This window comes from Botryllus schlosseri, chromosome 4 (genome assembly GCF_051294905.1).
Source record: "Botryllus schlosseri isolate E-star chromosome 4, Bs_hap1, whole genome shotgun sequence".
Classification (NCBI taxonomy): domain Eukaryota; kingdom Metazoa; phylum Chordata; class Ascidiacea; order Stolidobranchia; family Styelidae; genus Botryllus; species Botryllus schlosseri.
In genome coordinates, this window is record NC_137239.1 from 1,020,466 (window position 1) to 1,041,575 (window position 21,110).

Genomic DNA, 21,110 nt, shown 5'->3' on the forward strand with positions numbered 1-21,110 from the left:
TTATCCCTATCGTAATGCTCGGGCATAACCAACTCAATAGCCGGATTACGGTTGGATTTCCGGAGTTTGTAATATGTATCGCGTGCGCTTTTATGCCGACCTAGGCTGATGCGAGGATCTCTAAGAAATAAACTGGGTGTCATCATGATTTACAATGTATATGCGTACATGTATCGGTAATGGCTGGTTACATCTCGCTTAATTTCACATTCGTAAAGTCTACACAGCCGAATTGCCACGAATCTTCACGAATGTGGCTCCATACACCCCTTACTGTATGCTCAGCAGTATAGATCAGTGATCGTTATTTAGGCCCGCTGATACTGCAATAGCGACGCGTTTTCAACCTGATATCTCCAAGTGGATCGCTGAGAAAATATAAACACAACGACAACGATTATTTTTCGATAAAACAATGTTCAAGATGTTCATGTTACGCGGTATTTTTGAAATTACTAGAGCATACTATTCAGGGAGGAAGTGGGATGAGGAGTGATTGATCGACCTATCGACCGACCGACACAGACGACAAGAACCTCACATCGTTTCGAGTTTTGATATGAAGATAAAAATGCGTCAACTCCTTCTGAATTAAAGAAATATAGGCGATATCGTTCCACGTTTGATAGTGTGAGTATAATGTTATCTACTTCGAATCCGCCATACTCGCACGGCGAACGTTAACTCATATTACTATCGTGCACCCGGGGCCTACGATATTCATAGGTTCCGGTACACCTTTGCATAATACTACTAATCCAGAATATCAGACATGGCGCGCAGTAAGCGCCTTATAAAAGCGTGTATCCGTGCTGTAAGTAGACAGAAAAGGCTAGGAGTTCGGAGCAATCAGTTGGAATTGGAGGTGCTCTTTTATGAGTAATGAGTAGCCTATGCATCATATTCCATGTCCAAAATTTGGAAATGCTGTAGCAACGGCGCGACAAATAGTTCGGTTCTGGTATTCGTTTGGACTGCAAAAACAGCTTATATGCCTAACAAGTGTATAGGTTTTAGAAGATATTTAGTAAAATATTGATCTTCGTTTTGATCTGGCGACCCTATACCATAGCTTTAGTTACAGCAACCGGCTATTCACGGACAACTTCACTCATTAGGCTCAATCTATTGGGCTGGGTTTAATATAGTTACAGTTAGTAGGACCTTTATTGTAACGATATCACATACACGATACCACAAACTATATACATTCGTATACAGACAGTTGTGGAAGACCTGTCGTCAATAAAACGTCAGAAATAAAAACAGATGAAAAACACTCCCATCGCGTCCTTCATTCCTATATACTCTCTATCTCTGTCACGTGGTAGTTTGTATACTTGTGTATCCCTGGGAATCAGTTGCTTCCGTTCAATACCATTGCCTTGTTCTTACTGAATCGTCATTTTCGAGTCCAGGCACATGCAAGCCTTTCCTGTGATACGGCGGCAGCGGTCATTCGGGCATCGTTGCATTAAACAAACAGAAGTGCTTCTTGGAGGTACAGAACTTCAATATACAATTCGTTCACAATTCCATTTGTGTGCCTTGGAGTCGACTTTTATCAAAATACACCAACCAAAACTCTGTCAACAAAAGGAGTTCGTGTACCACCTAAAAATAGTACATTGAACGCTCTTTCATTCGAAATTTCATGCTTGTGACGTCATATTTTGTGATACGATTGTTGATATACAATGTTCCTTCCAATTCTCTACTAGTTGCTGACGATTACCCCTGACGAGTGTCAGCCGAAAATATTCGGGTTCATTTCAATATGAATATATTATTCAATTGTAAACAGAAATATATGTGAGCCTTAATAGTATATATGAATTAACATAAATAAGTCGATGGTATGTTGATTTGAATATACCGTGCATCAATCATCTGCATGGTTACACAAACAATTTCGGAATGTTGTTGGTCAAGCCCACATTGTCTAATATTCATCAAATAAGGACTAATTTGAGTATAACTTCGCATTATTAATGGTAATCACCTACAATACGTCCTGTGTCGCGAGCACAGTGTTGGGATCAAGTCAGGACCTTCGAGTCACAAGTCATCTCGAGTCATCGCACATTTTGACTGGAGTCAAGTCAAGTCAATCGATTTTTGAAGGTGACTCGAGTCAACTCAAGTCAAGTCAAGTCGAGTCACGAGTCAAGTCACAATTCAATTCAAATTGAATTTTGGAAGTATCGGTGACGATTGAAAGTCATTACATTTTGCTAGCTGTGTGAAAGACAGAGTAATTGGCCATTTATCTTGAATCAAATAACGAATAAAAAGTTACAAATACATGCAAAAAGGCGCTGTATCAATCACGCACACGTATATAACTGCAAATAAAATACGCCAGTAACTGTAGAGCTACATGCTACAGTCTGTTATTATCAGCCAATGGGATCGAATACGAATCCTCGAGAAGTTGAAACAAATTAATATGATTCAATACACACTACCCCAGAAACCCATCTACACATCCGTGTGTAAATGAACGCATCAACTATATTCACTCGATTTAAATCATATACAAGAGGGTTGGTATAGGTGATGACTGCGCAATGTAAGCACTGAGTTGTCAAAGAAACAGAGACACGTTGCTATTAGATAAAGCTACTGCTACCACGTAACTACGACAACATATAGGCTGTGATCATTTCGTTTGTGGTCAATTTATTTGTGATGTAACAATGGAGGATCAGTGAAACGTACAATCAGTGAATGACCGGTTACTCTCACAAGTGATACAGGCGTATCACGAACTGTACGAATATACACAAAATAGAGTGATTTAATCAACACCGTTTAGTTGATGACTTGAAATTGACTCGTAAATTTTGCTCCGAGTCACGAGTCAATCCGCATTTTTTATGCGCCGAGGCAAGTCAAGTCATACGAAAAAGTTGACTCGAGTCATTCCAACTCTGCGCGAACATAGAAATGCCTGGGACATTTCACAGCTTTAACTGAGATTAATTTGGTAGTTTGGTAAGATGCCATCAAATGTCGGCGAACGGAGGTATGACTCTCAGCCTGTGAAACTATTCACCTTTCAGCGGTTCTGGGAGTTGTGTAATAACTACAACTACGAGTTGAGTAATGTGACTCTGGTATTACAAGAGATTCATGTATCTGGATAGAAAAGTTCTCTGCGTTACAGGTGACGATGATCTGCAAAAAGTGACTCAAAACATTTGGGCTGAGCAGATATTAAACACTGTGGTTTGCGAGTAATATAAAATAGTAATTAAAGCATACTTCCACGGTCGTGAGATGTTTTCCTCGTTTGATATTCTGGAAATATCTGCAGATCCGTACATATAGCATTACGATATGACTGTAGCAATTTGGCCCAATCGCAAGAAACTGTTGAAGTACCACTGGGAGGGAATATACGATAGCATTTGAAAAAACAAACTAGCTGAAGTGACAAACTTGGCATGACATCATGAAAGCATGCAATGATTACCGTCAGAATTTCGAAGGTACATCGGTGGCCCAAGTGTAAAAATAACAGTTACCGCACCAATGCAAGCAATGACACTGCAGTTTATAATATAGTAACATTAACACAATATTTCATAGAGCGCCGAATGTAACAATATCAGTGGTTTCCAACTTTTTTTCGACTCATCGCCCCCTAATTTTCGCCCCCCGTATCTACGAATCCAAAAAATAGGACATATAAATGGGAGCTTAATTCACAAAATTCTGAATTTACCAAAAATATGCGACTTTTCCGAAGTGATATGCTCGGAAAACCGGTTTCCGCGTCTAAATTCCGTTGGGGTGGCTTATTGTTCTCGTCATATGCGGAATAAACCGTATTCACGTGCATTTTTGACGGTGTTATTTGAATATATCTTACTGGGCGTTCTAACATCTTCGCCCCCATATCCCCCCAATCGCTTCCTTTGGTATTTCACCCCGTTGTTTCTCAAAATCGTCACCTAGGGAGGGGGGTATTGCCCTCGTTGGGAACCACTGCAATATATCATCCCTACACTAGGCCGCTGTACACACGGGTAATACAGTATTGAAGGTATATTGATATGTATAAAATACGGAGTGTATGGTTGTAGGGAAAGTATCAGCGCTATACTGTGGTTGGAATGCATGCGTAAATAAAACTGATTTTTATTTGATTGAAAACAATTGTATCTGTTTTGCGGATCGCTGGCTGTAACAGGAACTGCCTGATCATTTCTGTTCGTTCCATAATCTATGAAGCCCACCGCAGATAAACGCGCGGCAATAATACATGATTGCGTGACGCAGTTATGTATACCGATGAAAACTGTAATGCGATTAAAATGCTTGGGTATTAACCATGAACGGTTGTGGCATTCTAGTGAGCTCCATAATCGGGGAAATGGAAACTTCGATATGCGCTGTCACGGATTCAGTGGTTGGTGATAAACAACTGCTCCATTCAGAGTTTGGTAACTAGAAAATTTTCAGGTGTTCCAAATTAGATTAGAATTGGAATTATAGCCACACATTTTTTCCAAATAAGTGTATAGACTTCGGAGTACAGCTATCAAGGTTTTTTTCGAAAGTAGACTAGAATTAGAATTATAGCTACGCAGTTTTTTTTTCAAGTTAGACTAGAATTAGAATTACTGAATTCGCAAAAGAAATGAAACAACAACAACAATCTAGCTCAGTTCATAGCAAACCAGAGTTCATTCTTACAAGTGTCAGAATGGCATACGTACTTACACCAAGCTTGACTCGTTTCACACTCTACAGTTCTCCCGTAGCGTTTCCATAGAAACAGCATAGAAACATTTTGCAAATTAGATTCTAATTAGAATTACTTAATTCGCGAATGAAATATAACAAAAATCAGTACACTTCATATCAAATCTTAGTTCATTACCACGAGCATGGGAATGAAAAATGTCCTCGCACCAAGTGTGGCTCGTTTCGCACTATAAGTATATCCTGTAGCGTTTTCGGGAAAACCAAAACCAAAAATAGATTACAATTAAAATTAGAAGATAGAAACATTTCACATATTAGAATAGTGCTATGGTCTAATTCAGGGTTGGTCAACCTTTTTGTCATTCACGGCAGCATTTCGACTACTCATGTAGCCTACGACCGCAGTCCAGTGCATAGTGGTAATAAACTAGCTGGACACCAAATGCCCATGTTAGAGTGTCTATGTCCATTTCTGGTTAACTTTGCAGAAATCGATTTATTCATATATAGGCTAGCTATACGCACCGAAATCGCGAGTGTTACTGGTCAGGTTATGGGTCTGGACAGTGTCGCGCGAAGTGCGAAAATCTTTCAAGATTCACCAACGAATTTCGAGATTAATATTAGTAGTTTTCCATATTACTATCCAACATTTATCCTTTCTCAGCCCATGTATGAGATCAGAATAACCGGGTGAGTTGATGAGGGGCTTTCGAAAGTTTAGGGCAAGTTATAAATGATGATGCATCTTCGGGTGGGACAATTGTTATTTGTTACTTTGTTGCATGCTGTTATTTCTTGACCTCTCATCCGGAATACAGGTATAGGCTGGAGTACACGATTCCGAGTCGGTATTTATATATGGGGCGTATCGTTTTCCTCTGATGTTCGAATCTGTAATGTGGGGCTCTAATTGCAAAGGGCTCCGTGTGCCCCGTGCACTGAAAAAAAAAATTACCTCGATTTACCGCGAAATGTCTGGAAGCAGGGTGGCCAGCCACTTGGCAGTAATATAACATTACCGTCACTCAATGTAAATTTAACTTACACCCGTCCGGTGATCTAACTTTACATGTCAGACTGTAATGTTACAGTCACCTCTGGTATATTCAGTCTACATTTTCTTCTGTACATTTACCACCGAGACTGTAATTTTACCGCCTTACCTACCTACCTACAACCCTACATGCTGTCCTTGTAAATCAGATTACATGCCAGCTTGTAAATTCACGTCTCAGCCTACATCCATACCTATCCAAAGCAACGCGATGCCAAAATACCGCAAAAGTTTCTTCACGCTCTCAAGAGGACATTAGGACAACTGTATACAGTATGCATTCATGATTCACGATGAAAAAGTATTGCTGCTGGAGGTATAATTCTTGTTTAGGAGGCATGCAAATATAGCACGAGTGGTCCCAAGAAAAGGTGAATTAATTCCAACGCCGGATAAACTTCCAATTGTTTCTTTTTCTCGTCTTCATTCCTTCTGTGTGACTAGTATCTTGCAGTTCCACTAAAAATAATTCATGCGTAAGTCGCTATACTAAGCCAAGTTGCTAACCTAGACATGACTTATAAAGACCAAGACAAATAGGCTAACAAAAATATAACAAGTCTTGAAGTACCGGTACTGGTACATTGTGAGTTGACGACTCCTCATTTGAGATGATATAGCAGAGATTCATGACTTAAATGATCAATGTATTGAAAGAAAAGGTGCCTCATTTGATGCGGCATGTGAGCCAAACATACCGAGCAGTGGATGAAAACATATCTAAGCTATGACCCGATAAATGTCAATAACAAGCTAACAGTTTCAACAACTCCGCGGTAGAGTATGATGTGGTGTCGCAGGTCATTATACAAGTCGACCAATATCCCAAAACAGAGAATGGGGCGACTGAAATATTTAAATCATGAAACTAAAGTCATCCGGGTGGTGTGCACAGTCGTAGATATTCACGGTAACTAATACTATACAGTAGGCTACTGTACCTTTTACGATGCGCATCCCATTCATCAGTCCTGGGAATCTTTAACGAAAGTCTCTACTTTCTTCAATCACAAGTCACAAGCTTCGCACCGTCAGCATTTGCATGCCCAAAGCTCAATATTAATGGCCGACTAGTCGGCTACTCGGCTCGACACGCAGACGACTTTGAAATAAGTGATATTCATCCGCTCACATATGCCACCAATAATATTTACTGCCCACGTTATAATGTTCAATCCAGGTTGGTTTTTCATACAGAAACATCTATCAACACCTATAGTCCCTTTCTTTTGCATCTAATTTCGTATATATTGATATTTATTGCTCCACGTGTGGTTCCCTACTTACTTACCTAACCGGACGCTATTTGTGATGTCACAGTTGATTGTTGGTTGTTTACTACGAATCTCAGAAAAACCCGCAACGCGCAACCTAAGGTAACCTTTTATAGGTCGCCGTGTCCGCCATTAAGAAATGGTCAACTGAGCCTGATGTGCTGATATTTCTAGTTTCAGGAATAAGATTATATATCCTAAACTGATTTTTGTAGCTCATTAGCCCTATCTGTTACAACAAATCTAACCGCCGAGACCCACCGTGTAGCCATAGCCTTAATATAATGTCTATGGTGTAACTACATTATCAGCTGCTTCTTGCACCCAACTATGCACTATACCGAAATTGGTACTAGGGTCAACCAGTTCCGTGTGACCTAATCCGTCTCGCGAACGAGGTTGAATCTGGTCAAATCGCAACGAGAATGATATCACAGTGACATGCACTTCCACGTATCCACTGGTTGCTGGGGCTTGGAAGCTAATCAATTTTGCCAATAGCTTGGTAAAATGCCGTAGCGAGTAACTGTCAGTAACCTTGCGAAGAAATTCTGGTAACTTGACTTAGCAGTTAAATTAATGTAATATTACATATCAAAATGTAAAATGACAAACTACACGCTGCTATTGGCTGCGACCGGTAATTCGTTGTAAAATTTACAGAAATTTCTTTGTAAATCTACCAGATTTTTTTGTGTGATGCCCGAAGAAAATTTCGAGATTTAATAAAACCCATGAAGAAATCGGGAATTAATACGTAAATTCAAATTGCAAGTCGACGGCCGACAAGGCATACTTATTGAATTACGTCTCCACGGCCGCACAAATTCCCTCCTACGACCGTAGGTTGGCCGCCCATGGTCTAATTAGACAACAAGAATTATCTAGTTGGCGAAGTCTGCAGGGATCCGAAGTTTGGTGATAAACAACAGTTGCGTTGTTGAAACCGTTTGGATTAAATACGAGGCCGCAAGTTTTCAGCATACCGTATACCGCTGCGTTTGACGTATCATCATTATAAACAGTGTACAGAATAACGGTTCATTGTTTTATTGATCCTCTCGTGATTGAGATCTCCGTGAGCACGGATATGACTCAAAATCGAAACTTGTTGGAAAGTTTGGAATCCGGTCGCGGCGGCTCATATCAAAGCTGCTATATCTCGCCACACCGTAAGATAGCCTATGTTTAGAAACGGGCTCGTTGCATTTTGACACGCGTGGTAATCGAGCAGTTATCGCTTGTTGGCGATGCCTTAATAAACCAACAGGAATGCACATATCATGATCAATTCATGCGTGATTTTTGCAACATGCGTTCCAAGCCCTGTGTTTGTATTTATGTTTTTAATGACGTTATGGATCGAACTCCATACTAACGTAGATTAAAGAGATCATGAACGGATTTACATGATGTAACTGTGCAGAAGAAATGCGCTGACTTATCATTATTAAACGTGCGTGGTTCGAGAATTGGACATGGTTCGAGAATTGGTAATTCAGGCAATGCCTCATCCTCGTGCAATATCTAGAATTGAGCTAAAGTGATACCAACACCTGTTTCTGATTGGAGATTCAAGTCCAGGTCTAAATCTAAATCATAATATCTTTCGAATTGTGTCTATAATTCCAATTCCAAATCAGGTAATGACCGAAATCCATGCAAAGTCGAATAACCTCGACAAGATATCAGAGATCAGCGTTGGACAACTATATAATTTTAGTTTTCTAGTTATATCAGACTAATTAAAGCGAAATACCGGTAATCTAATTCTAATCTAATTTGTGAAATACTCCTTGCTTTAATTTTAACTCTAATCTCTGTACGTGTACAGCTCGGGACGAGCCATGCTTGCTGTACATACATTTGCTATTCTCGTGATTACGAGACTGAGCTCTGATTGATATGAAGTGAACTTGGTTCAGTTTCCAAACTTTAGCGAATTGAGTCTAATTTGGATAAAAAAACGATATTTTCAGAAATATTAGAAACTTTTTCGTCGTAAAGTGATGGTAGTGTCGAATGATTCGACCGTTAGATCATCAATTCCGAAATAATATAATAATCCTTACCACAATCAAATGAGATCAGGGGTTAAATTAGGGTTTTTCACCCAATACTTTGCAAAATCAGTCATGCGCAGCATTTATTTCAAATCTTTCTAGCGTGATTTTGTCGACGTTAAAATTGCCGAGTAACATATCATCTGAAGTCCTACTTCTAACTGACATTTTTAGTCCTTAATATTAGATTCAAAGTTGGTATAAACTGCTTAGCACAAAACCTATAAAATTAGCTATTTTTCATTGCCAAGTCATAGAAAAGATGGTGAGAAATTGAAAAGTGCCGATGACACAACATTCAACTTTCAACTTAGCTCCCCATGTAACATCAAGTGACATCCAAAAATTGGATCCAAGAAAACTAACGTTACGTAGGGATAATGTATATAAATCAATATGATATAGATATGAAAATATGTTATAAATGCAATAATATAACAACAATATATATTTATATATGTGTCTATGACAGGGGTGGCCAACCTTTTCAACCAAAGGGCCACATTCGATTGACGAACTACGGCGCGGGCCACTAGCCGCGCGAAGCGCAAAATTTTTTCAAAGTTCATAGGTCAATGATATTGTCACTTGAATATATTGCGGGTCTGCTGTATATCGCTGGGATCAGTTCGCAAGGACTGGACTATTCGGCGCCTGGACATATCGATATCGAAAGCTTCGACCAACATGCGTCAGTCATTTTGTGCCTAGGTTTCATAGTCGACGGTCTATCTGCGAGCGCAAACGAAGGTTGCATATGTTGAACGACACTTTGTCTCGCAATAGCGAATATAGTTAAACTCCATCTGATACATTAGACGGTCTTTCAGTTTCACAAATGGGTAACAATAATAAAAGCAACAAATCGAGTGACAACATGTTGCGCGTAGCGTCTAGAAAATTTTTACTTTTGATAAATCTATCGCAAATTATTCTGCTTTATTGTAGTGTACAAAGATCTACCAAAATGTGACTTGCTCATGGATCTGCCAATGCGTCGAAACTGATATTTTGCAAGTTCACAATCTGTGCAATTCATTTTTGATAATATCATTAATTTCGGAAATTACCTCGCGGGCCACTCAAAACCTTCTCGCGGGCCACATGTGGCCCGCTGACCGCGGGTTGGCCGGCCCTGGTCTATGATATGTATAATTGTAGATACTGGAGGTCTCGCACGTTTTTTAAATTTATTTTAATTATCGCAAAATCGAAATTTTCATCGTGATATTTCGACTCGCTCAATGCGTAACAACAACTGCTCAGTTCGTAACATTCGGGTCATGGCCAGCCCGCAGTTTCCTGTGTACTTTGTACCGACACTCGTGATATCCACTTAAAACCAGTTTTGAAGTGGATTGCGGTTAGTGAGCGCTGGAGTTTTGCCTTCGAAGAGGTACGGCACCAGTCAGCAACGTGGCGTGTGATATTTTGAGCTGCACGAATTTCATTAATTGCCGAGCGCGATCATTACACGATATACGTTATCATCAAAACCACAACTCCAGTGCAAGCTTGCAGCATCGCAGTAAAGTCATGTTGATCTTCGGTTCAAGGATTATACAACATTCCTCGGTTACACACACAGTCACGCTTTTCGAAATAAAGATAATAACGATTTTTGTCGTTTTTGAAAACTCTTCGAATACACTGCTGCCGAACGAATAGCGATTGCTATTATCGCGAATACTTAAAACGGAATTTATGAAGTACATGATTGTTGTAACAGATGGAACAAGGAAGCGACACGAATATTTTCTAACAACTAGGGCTGAGCAAAATAGAGTACGTGAATGATTCGAGTCGAGTAGGCTACTCAAGTAGGCCTATCACTCATGATGCACCACAACGGTTGAACGATATGGAAAGATCAAGTATGTACATTTTACGCGACAATGCCATTTTCACATCGCGTTAAAGATATTTTGGTTATTTGTCGATCATACATACTTTATTGCACCACGTGAAAATTCTACCGGTCGATCGCGACTTCACTGAAATATCATTTCTACTAACGTACGTAGTCGCGTGTGGCCACTGACGAGATAGCGTAGCAGTATAAACCGCAGCTGCAACACCAATAGGTTTCGTACTCGAGTCCGACCAAGTCCGACTCCAGAATTCCTACCGAAGTGTTGTGGAGGTTATCCATTCCTCCTCGCCATATGATCTGTGTTTGCGGTGTCTTTTTAAAAAGCCTAGAAGTGGGCCGTGCTACAAGTCGGCATCTGCAGGTTTAACATGAAGACAGTCGGTCTGGTGGTGTGAATGACCATAGTGGTCGACAAACACCATGAATACCACAAACAACAACTATAATTTTGCAGATGCTACAATTACGCTTAAAGTGTGTAAACCTAAATTATAACATCAGATTCAGTGTTAACGTATAGACGAACAAGTTTATATACTATTATATTCTTTGTTTTAGCTGAGATCCGGAAATTGCAGTGTGCCTTATACCCCGACCTAATCAGGTTATTATGTATCCGATAATCATTGCTCTCTTAATAATTAGTTTCCAATTCTTCTTTTATTTAACATGCTGCTGTTACTGATTGAGTTGTTTAATTGCCCTTCACAACGTATGTCAAGATTTCAGTTGTTGAGTAAAACTGTAGTAAACAGATGCTACAGGAATACCGCATTGTGTGACACATTCGACACGCTGAATATGATTGTTTGCCGCAGATCCGAGTTCATCCGTGACAACATCTTGACGGAATGAGACTGTTTTCATCTTGACACATTTTAGCTTTAAATCGATATCGAAACTCTGAAATTGCTCATATCAAGACCGAATCGAGACGCGAATGCTGCGAGTGGGTGCAGCGGAAACCCAATTACGGACGGTATGTTCTGGAATATTCAGGAGAGCGTTTGTACTGTTTCCACTAGAGGTCGTACCATTTTTGGAAGCGGCATTTCCACAATTCGTATCGTCATGATTTTGGTAACGCCGATGCGTCACGCTATATCGGTGTCGAATCACATGACGTACGATCTTGACTCGATCGAGCTTGCAAATGCAATAGCTGCAAACAGAAACTAGAATATTCCAGCCGTAAAATCAAAATTATAGCTTCACAATCAGAATTAGAATTACAGAATTCGCAAAAGAAATACAAAAGTAGTCAAATTCAGTTCGTGTCAACTCTCGGTTCTTTTTCATAAACATGAGAACAGCAAAGGTCTGTGCGTCAAGCTCGTTTCGCACGATATTGTCCTTCTGTAGCATTTTCAGGAGAACCATAACTTGGACGAGAACTGAAGTTGGAGCATAGAAACATCTCACAAATTAAATTATCAGTATCTCCATCTAATTAGTCTAATTAGGCGACTAAAATTATCTAGATGTCCCAATCTTGTTGCAAAGGTTTCAATCCTTGTGATTATACCCCACGAGCCTTGCTAAAAAGATGCTCTGTTATATCTTATACTAGCAACAGCTGATCGATGACGGTGAATTGAATAGCGACTGTCTATCTCTATTGGAACCATTTGTACCTCGCGTTGGGTCCGGAGGTAAAGCTGCGGGACACTTGAAATCACAATCACTTTTTTATTATATACTTTCCCGCTACTATACTGTGTATAAAATCACTTTCGGATGTACGCAACTTAACTATATACAATTGAATAATATATTCATATTTAGTGATTCGAATGTTGACATGCATGTTCTTTCTATTTCTCTACTGTCGCTACACTTACCCCTGACGAGTTTCAGCCGAGAATATTTGAGTTTCGGTCAATATGAACGTAAGATTTCAATTCTATATTATAATTGTTCATGTTATGTTCAGTGGGGTATATTACAGTCCAATTTAACACTGTATTGATAAGGTGAGACACAAATTAGCATAATGTGCCACAAAATTAGGTCACGCGAGTAAAGCAGTAACCATTACCCATAATCAACCATTAGTGACCATTAGTCTTATAGTACATTACGAAAATTAACAATAAATTAACTTATGATAGTTGATGAAATAGATCAGCTTGTGATGCAAAATACATTTGTTTCATTAGAAGCTCAATAACATCATTATCTTAGTTGGCAACTCTACATCTACCGCAATTCTGTAATCGAGCCACTTCATGTCTTGCGTAGGATTGACGAATAGAGTTTATTATTTAAACTTTAATTTAATCTCGACATTTCCTCGCGGTTGCTCGCTGGAGGTTAAATATGAATAAAGAATATGACAATAATTATGGTAACCTCAGCAAAGTTATGACATGCTCGATCGAGTCGTCATAGATGGTGAACACATAAAGAGAGAGAAAGAGAGAGAGAGAGAGAGAGAGAGAGAGCGAGCGAGAGAGAGAAATTCTAAAAAATATATTCAGAATCTACATCTTGTGCTCGTTCTTGTACCAACCTACCCATCTAGTTAGCTGACGGTCCGGTATGTTGAGTAGTTATAGTTATAGTTGCGTATCATGAAAAGTGAGTATTCCTATAGTGCTATTATTTTTGCTTATTTTGAAAAGTAAGTAGCGACTTGACAAGCGACTTTTGACAAGTGAGCAATGCTGGTTGTAGTTCCTGTTGGGAATTTTGAAAATCAAGTAGTTTGTACAAGTTTGCTCGTGCTGTTGTAGTGACACCTTTTCTCTTTCTTTACTGAACCCATACCTGACATATCCGATGCGCTCCAACGCGCATATTTACGGGTGGTTTATTATCTGAAGAACAGCCCACGATAGCCCGTGACGTACACGAAACGCCTACTGTACGGTCGAAAGTTTGCTTCCATCCGGTTCAATCCGGCCTCGCTTTGTTTTCCGTTCTCGCGCTGCACCTTTTGCAGGTTATCGCGTTTGTTATTGCCGAGCGAACGATCGTTTTATGAGTCAGCTATTGATGTATCACGCGAGCAAAACAAGGCGATCCGTCGTCCATTTTGCTAAAAGCGACATCGTGAAACAAACATGCCGCTCTGATACAGGAACTCAGATATGTTTTTCCTCAATTCTCTATTAGTTGCTGACGATTATGCCTGACGAGTGTCAGACGAAAATATTCGGGTTTATTTCAATATGAGTAGGCTATACCATTCGATTCTGTACCTCCAAGAGGCTCTTCAAACCCAGATCTATCTCAAAGGCCGAAAGCACAATTTTCTGCGCAATAAAGATCACGTTACTACCATTAAGTCACGTTAATGTCAGCGGCGTTGGTGGTGCTACTTTCCCAGTCATTCGACGTGTTACTTCTGATTTTCTGTGTTTTATTTGAACAAGAATCGTGGTTTATTTAATGCGTTTGGATTCGCTTTGCGGGATGCGATGAGCACCTCAAACGAGTCGTGCGGCAGATATACTGCGTGTAATAGGTTGATATGATTCACAGCCCTGTGGATGTTGAATTTCCTGCTGCATAAATCTCAAGCAGGTGTAGCATCGTGTTATCATAATCATAATCGCCGGTTCTATTATTTTTATCCGCTCAAGACACACAATGTACAATGCAATACACAAGATACCAATCCAGTGTAACGACCATAGGTACGGTCTCTCAATTTAACATCCGCTTCGGCACAATGCCCGATGTCAGAGTGTTCAAGCTTGATCTTTTAACTGTCTTTTTAGACGCTAATTCTTTGCTGTTTTCATTGGATTCTTTTTATGGAGACGCCTCTGCGACAGTGATGTTATGAATCGGTTCGACATCAGACATTTTCAAAATTCGCAATATCACGGGAATATTATCTATAACTGTAAATCGTTGATGCTCTTTATTGATGGATGTTTCTGTCACCCCGACGAGGATGCTCTTAGTCTGCATTAGGACAGTGATAAACTTACATCCTTAGGAACAGCGACTGTCAACTGAATTCCTATTGGTACGTCCTCTCCCGAGTAGTGTCGTAGTTCGATCTGACCCATCGGTAATTCTGCGGTCTTGTCTTGAATTAACCCAACCAAATGCCCAATAGCAGACCGTCTGTGGACGAGTATACGACCTTGTTTGGGTGAGGACAATGTAGAAAATTTCGTTATCGATGTTTGGTGCACATATCCTTCCGAAGTGATTGCTGTTTTTGCTTTTCGTATTTGTTGGTGTTTTTCGTCTTCAATGGTCATTACATCATGCCGATTATCTTCTTCATGATTCCGAAGTGGCGTGCTAAACTGGTGAACTTATTTTGTGAGAAATTGGCAGTAATTTCTCGGGTTTGCGTAAAACGCAGATCCGTTGGACGTTACTTCAGAACGCGCCAAGGAAGCTTATGTGATCGGCCTTCATTTGTCATGGAGGCACTGGATCGCGCAAGTATAAGAACAAAAAGGACGATATTCCCTCATTTGGAGATCATTGCTATTGACATTAGTAAAGATAAAACAGTGAATAGAGTGGCGCTTATCACTAGGACATGATAATACATCGGTTCACCATGAAAATAGTGTCACTGCGATGCCAGTACAGCTTGTTCTTTTAGTGTCGTACTACATAGGTAGAGACAGGGTTCTAAATATTTTGACCGCGGAATATTTCAAGTTTTGTGAGCGGTTGCTCGTACCACGATAATGATGCGTACGTCGATAACTAGAATAAAAGAGAAGGGTCATCGCATCAAGCTTAGCGCTATTTCGGTTAATCCATGGATAAAAATCTTAATATAATATAATTAATCACAAGACAAGGTTGTCACAGTCCCATTCACTACGTCATCCTCCAAAGATAGTATGGATAACTCCTAAACTAGTATGCGGACCCCAGTTGAAAAGGATTCCTTATGGGGCTTAGCTACTTGGCCATTTGGTCCATGACAACAACTTGCGATAATAATCCCGTATGCCAATGGTTTATTTTCTGCGCATTGCCCCGCCAGTTGTATTGTGAATTCGGGTTGTACGGTCGTTAATCGCCATCCCACAAATACTGTTTAGAGAAAAATCATGTTTGGCTGATAGATCGAATGAGTGGGAAAATAATGACTAAAGGCATCGCAAGTTTCATGGTTTTGTCATTGATCGGTTTGAAGACTTTTTGCACATCCTTGTACAATGACTACTTTTCTTTTACGATTTTTATTCATTGGCGATAACATTCAGACGTTTTCCTGCGACGTGTATGATATTTCCTGTTCTGGGGGATAAAGTAAACCTGCGATTTCTGCAGTTTCAATTTTCCCATTAATTTCTTCCAGAGTTGGGAGTCGTAACATAGTGGATATTTATGTCTAGTCGTGTTAGATGTTTCACATTGAGAATTGGAGAAATAAACCACAAATATGAGTATGGACAAGTCTTTATACTTGTGGCATTCGAACGATGGTAGTGCAATGTTCCCGCAAAACTTCGCCAATGTCCATGTCAAGACAGCCTCGTTTTTAGTCTTGCGTTGGTATTCCCGTGAAACTTGTCTTCGATACGTTAAAACCGTTCCATTTCGTACTTGCTATTCATAGTTGGCAAATAATCTTTTCTTCTGCGACGGTCGGCATTCCTGCCGCCATTTTGTATTCTGTAACGAAAACTATATCAATCGTCGCCCGTAGCGCGATAATGTTTATTTCACGACTGCTAATGTTAGCATTTGGACTATAAACTGTTAACTGCATGTGTAATTTGAGTAATTTGATCCATCAGTTGTTTTCATAGGATGATATACGTTACCTGCAACCCGATGAGTTCATGACTTTTAGCTGTGTATTCCAATGTCAAGTGATAAGTTAATATTATAAGTTTGAGCTGAGAAACTGTAAATTCCAAGTGAAATTCAAGTAATTCGATTCCTAATCTGTTTTCATCTGGACAGATAGAAATAACGAATTTCCCTAAGTTTTTTGATGTACATTACCTTAACCCCGCGAGTTCGTGATATTTAGATATGTATTACGAAGATAAATGCTAACTCAAGTTCACTTTTGAGTTGGTTTTCCATTTATGTTGCATATCTTCATTCGTCTTGGTACACGGTCTTTTCTCCGATGAAATGTATCCTCTGAATTCCTAAGCTTCGTGACATATTTTATTACTTTGGAGCATCCGATAATACATTATCACCAAGTGGCAGCCTTATAGTGTGAGTGTCACTTTACATTCCAAGGAAGTCACCCTCTGAATGCGTTCCAGCGTTTCATTCAATTTGTCAATCCAACTTGGTATGTTGCGGAACCGGTATTGTAAGTCTGAAATATCAAGTGTAACTTTTGAATCTGAACGACTGATATCAATGCTCATATAGATATATTTACAGGCGATCATTGTTCCGAAAGATGTAAAATACTTTAATGATCTCTATCTAAACTCGTTCCTGCAATATAAGATATCACGTTGTACGCACACATACCAAATGTATCGCATCTGGGCGTCAGATTTGGAATAGAGTTGGTTTCGTGTTACAAAGATAAGCACGGCCATATTTTCAAAATGTCACTGTGATTTTCCCGCCAGTCTACGACTAAATTTCAGAACACTGCATCCGAACCCAGATTCTTATATCTCCTACAAGCACGAGGCTACTTATTGATATTGGTAATCCGTAAAATCTATAATAATGGTTACCGATATGGTTGCATTTAAAACAAATAGTCGTTTAAAACACTTTGTTTAAAACATGTTGCATTTTGCCTTTTTGTTGTAAAATTCTGCCATAATTGTGTGAAAACTTCTCAAAAAACATGTTGTATGAGGCTACGGACAATTAACACCCGACGTATACGATAAGGGATGCTCGGGGTCGGGGTGGGTCGTTTCAACAGCTATAGTAGGCTACGTAGATATTTCGTCGAAGGACCTATATTTAGCCTATATTTTCAATTGTCAATGTCAATCCACTATGAAGTCACAATTGAATATTAGTGACGGCATGACTTTAAAAAAACAATAAAAATTTTTTTGTTATAAATGCAAAGTTTTTGTTTTAACAGCAACATTTAATTCGAATGAAATCTTAGCAGTGTCACTGTTACTGTTTTATGAGTTTATTCTTGATGATCGGCTGCTATAATGGTCTTTTGCACCTGACCTATATGAGTATTATCTGTAATTTTATACTATATATCGCGACCTGTGACTGTGAGTACGACATCGACATATTCTATTATATAGCAGTGTGTGGAGAGTTGCTCAGATGTTTCAAAGTACCAGTACGATTTGATATCATTTATGTATCTCGATGTTGCAGACGTGAATATACTGAATTCTCTCCTGTTTAATGGAGGTTAATGCGCTATCTCGTACACCACGGAGACGAATTTTTCGGAAAGAACCGAATCCGAACGCCTTGAAATTATCACAACTCAGCTATTAATCTTCCCAGGGCAGAATGGCTCCGTCTGAAATACGTTACGTCGATGAATATAGTTTTATTTCCAATGCTTTGCTGGCTTGGGTCGAAAGATTGCTAGACATATAAGTAAAATAATGTTGCAAATATGAGATAGAAATTTAGGAAGCGATCCTGCAAATGCTGTCTCGGGGTTTCAGTATATACATATATTGTGCAAATGAACACATGATTATACATACCGCAGTATTCACGTCCGACGTTGCCAAATGCTCAAATACTTCAAATTCAGGTATATTATTCACATAATACCAAAACAAAATCACAGATATCGCTTACCACACGGACGGAATTTATGCACGCGGTGATGTGCCCTTTAGCATAGCGAGAGTTGATATGATGACTCGCACATAGCCGTAAATTGTTTTAATACTAATCCCTGATGAATCTGACGATGAGCAATAGGGGAAAACTCCTGGTTCTATCTCAGATGCTGCATATATAGTCGCCCTAACGCTCATACTAGCTGAAGTATGGAATTCATATGTATGTATGTATGTATGTGTATGTATGTATGTATGTATGTATGTAAGTATGTATGTATGTAAGTATGTATGTATGTACCCATGCGTGCGTGTGTCTGTGTGTGTGTGTGTGTGTGTGTGTGTGTGTGTGTGTGTGTGTGTGTGTGTATATGTATGTATGTATGTATGTATGTATGTATGTATGTATGTATGTATGTATGTATGTATGTATGTATGTATGTATGTATGTATGTATGTATGTATGTATGTATATATGTATGTATGTATGTCATTACGTAAGTGTGTGTGTCTGTATGAGTATGAGTGTATGAGAGTGTGTGTGTATGTGTGTGTGTTAGCATACACTTTCGTAGTTAATTACCGGAACTTTTAACATCACTGTATGTAAATGATGAACCTAAAAATGTTGATACTGCCGAAAGAGATAAAGCACCCTTTTCGATATGCGTGTACGTGCTAATACTTAGGCCTACTTAGCTCGCAGGCGTGACACCCAAAATCACACGAGAGCATGTGGGATACATATTAACCGCGTCTAGAGTAACCCATCGCATGAGAACTCCGTAACAAACCGGTTTTGTGTACCGCCACGTAACGTTACTGCTTTAAAGAAGCTCACAAATTCTGTACCGTCATTGAAACATCTTATATCGCTGAGAAAATGCTTGGATTGGAACGATTTCCAGAGATCCATTATAAATCTATATGCCGGACCAGTTCGACCGGTTAGGATTTCTGAAAGGCATTTCATATTTGGATTATCTTGCCAACACTTTGCTTTTCCATTTCACATGCCTGCGCTGTCAACAGTCTCTTGAACCTTTCCAGGTAAATCCTGATTATATAGATTTAACGTGATGTACTGATATAGCGAGTCGTTGCAAAGACTTTTAGTGTGATCGTGTCTTCCATAACAATTTCTAGCACTGTGAATATCAATAACGTAATACAGTATGTTACTTTTGAAAAAAGGTTTTGTATGAAGTAGATTTATTCGGTCTGTATGCGTGGGCATATGGGCATATTGTACGTAACGAGATCAAACTTGGTTAGTTATAAAATTCCAAGCATTTCCAACATATATTGTAATTACAAGTACAGTTCCACAGTAGTTTTCCAAATTAGTTTAGAATAAAAATTACTGAAATCGCAAAAACTTGGAAATTAAATTAAATTATTAATTATACAGAAATACAACAAAAATCTGGTTTGAACCAGGATAGCGGCTTTTAGGGAATACAGGGTATTGTCGTTCTTGTCACTCTGTATATCCTGAGTAGGTATTTGTGGATTTAAAATTGATGGGAAATCCCCACCATCAAATTCGTCGAGTGTCAATCCAGTTCAAACTAGGATGATGTGGCCGCAATTACCTTAATCGCGGGAAATCGTCGTGGCGCGGATTACGGCGCGTATAGATGGGATGTTACGTAGTTGCCGAACTGGTTTCGCGTTACTCTGACTACTCTTATTGATATAAAAAACTTTCTTGCTTCTCTCGATGCCTTTGAATTACATTACGACTTGAAAATTCGAAATTTGTTTTAGTCTTTGTAGTTTTTTATAGGTCATGCGATTGATCTTACGCTTGAACCCTCTGAGCATTTTCTGAGCGACGTATCCTATCACTGGGTAGAGCATGTGTTCTCTTTTACACCGGCACACGTGGAAATGTGCGATCTGTTTATTAATATAGCAGCATATCGGCTTCAGGCTTCTCTCCGACTACAGCGCATATTATATCACATAGAACTAGTTTTTATGGTTGGCCATGTGTACGCCTAGACGTACACACTCACGTCATGTGAGATATTTGATCATTTCGCATTACTTGCGCAATATCCTCGATGCCAGAAATATCTTAATGTCCCTGGGTGGAAGGTTACGTTGATTGATGCTTGATGATACTAAAATCAATGTTGCCTCGATATTTCACATGCGTCCGGATTATATTTCTTTATTATAATATTCCTAATCATAGTAAAACTGGTAATCTACTCACAATCCTGGGAGCGACCTTCCTCCTAAGGACAATGTCGAAATTGATATTTCAGTAATAGAAGCCAAATTATTATTCCAATATGCATTACATGAGAAGGTTATTATACAGAATAGATGGAAAATTGGCAAGGGATCATTGAATAGATGAATCGATATTATAGAGCTATGCTCTGATTTTTGAGTCCAATTGTATATTATCGCAGTGGTATT

The 21,110-nt window shown here is 39.3% G+C and overlaps 2 long non-coding RNA genes across 2 annotated transcripts in view; both read right to left on the reverse strand.

Moving 5' to 3' along the window:
* Nucleotides 1-21,110, reverse strand: part of LOC145437866 (uncharacterized) — a 430,122-nt gene that overhangs the window by 324,080 nt on the left and 84,932 nt on the right. The gene's annotated exons all lie outside the window — the stretch shown is intronic.
* On the reverse strand, nucleotides 6,054-7,743 carry LOC145436823 (uncharacterized). The gene is made up of 2 exons (XR_013914422.1): nucleotides 6,715-7,743; nucleotides 6,054-6,232 (listed from the first exon to the last, which is right to left on the reverse strand). It is a non-coding gene; the product is annotated as an uncharacterized LOC145436823 (long non-coding RNA).